The 1371-nt window shown below is 52.4% G+C and overlaps 1 long non-coding RNA gene across 1 annotated transcript; it reads left to right on the forward strand.

The window, feature by feature from the left end:
- Positions 1–349: 349 nt before the first annotated feature.
- Positions 350–1356, forward strand: LOC107989489 (uncharacterized). Its single transcript, XR_001761047.1, has 3 exons — positions 350–950; positions 1005–1065; positions 1184–1356. It is a non-coding gene; the product is annotated as an uncharacterized LOC107989489 (long non-coding RNA).
- The last annotated feature ends 15 nt before the right edge of the window (positions 1357–1371 follow it).

Here is a 1371-nt window from a genome sequence, read left to right on the forward strand (position 1 = left end):
GTTTGTTGTGGTGAGGTTAAAGGTCACCGTCTCTCATAATGAAGAAGAAGGAGAAGGAGACAGTGACGGAGACAGTGACAGAGACGGAGACACTGACGGAGACAGTGATGGCGACAGTGACGGAGACAGTGACGGAAACAGTGACGGAGACAGTGACGGAGACAGTGATGGAGACAGTGAAGGAGACAGTGACGGAGACAGTGACAGAGACGGAGACACTGACGGAGACAGTGATGGCGACAGTGACGGAGACAGTGACGGAAACAGTGACGGAGACAGTGACGGAGACCGTGACGGAGACAGTGTTGGAGACAGTGACGGAGACAGTGACGGGGACAGGGATGAGACAGTGACGGAGACAGTGATGGAGACAGTGACGGTGATAGTGACGGAGACAGTGAGGGAGACAGTGACGGAGACAGTGACGGAGACAGTGATGGAGACAGTGACGGAGACAGTGATGGACAGACGCAGCTCAGATTAAAACGGTTTGAAATCAGAGCCTGGGGTCAGGGAGGGGCAGGAGTTAAGGTGTGTGTGTGTGTGCGTCTTCACGTCGTCCTCCCACTCTTATTGGACGGTTAGTGGGCTGTGTGTGTGTGTGTGTGTGTTTTCTTCTTTTATTAAACTTCTTCAGATATTATCCTGGTTTGTAAGGCAGAGAGGAGAGACCGACAGCAGACGCTCAGTTATTAGAGTGATGTCAGGTGGAACTGTGTGAGTGTGAGTGAGAGTGTGTGTGTGTGTGTGTGTGTGAGTGTGTGTGTGAGTGTGTCAGGTATGGAGCTGAATACAGTTGAAATGCTGCTGACCTTCAGGAGCAGCTAAATGACAGGTGGGATCAGAGCTCCTTTGGTTTGTTAATGAAGCCGCTGACATTTGAAGATCAGCGTCGGCATGAAGACCACCAGACGTCAGTGAGGTCAAAGGTCGTGGGTCAAAGGTCGAGGGTCGAGGTCCATCAGCATCAGCATGAAGACCACCAGACGTCAGTGAGGTCGAAGGTCGAGGGTCCAGGGTCGAGGACACCAGGTCCATCAGCGTCTGACTAACAGACGTTGTGAGGTATGGCTGTACTGGAGCCTCCGCTCTGACACTGAAGTCTCACAACGACAACGACACGTTTGGAAAATGAAGTTAAATTATTTACTGATCACGACTGTTGTGTTTTCTGTTAACGTAGTCTGTAAAGGTCGTCCAACACCTCCTCCTGTGGGTCAGTCCCTGTAGGTGGACTGACCTACATGGACCGCGGTCCAGCCTGTCTTCAGAGACCTGTCCAAAGGTCCTGTCCGTCCCTCCTGTCCTGCACCAGTGCTCCTTCAGGAGCTCCTCTCTGGAGCCGGACTCTTAACCCTCCTCCTCTGAGTC

This window comes from Cynoglossus semilaevis, chromosome 14, assembly GCF_000523025.1.
Source record: "Cynoglossus semilaevis isolate Cse_v1.0 chromosome 14, Cse_v1.0, whole genome shotgun sequence".
In the NCBI taxonomy this organism is placed as follows: Eukaryota; Metazoa; Chordata; class Actinopteri; order Pleuronectiformes; family Cynoglossidae; genus Cynoglossus; species Cynoglossus semilaevis.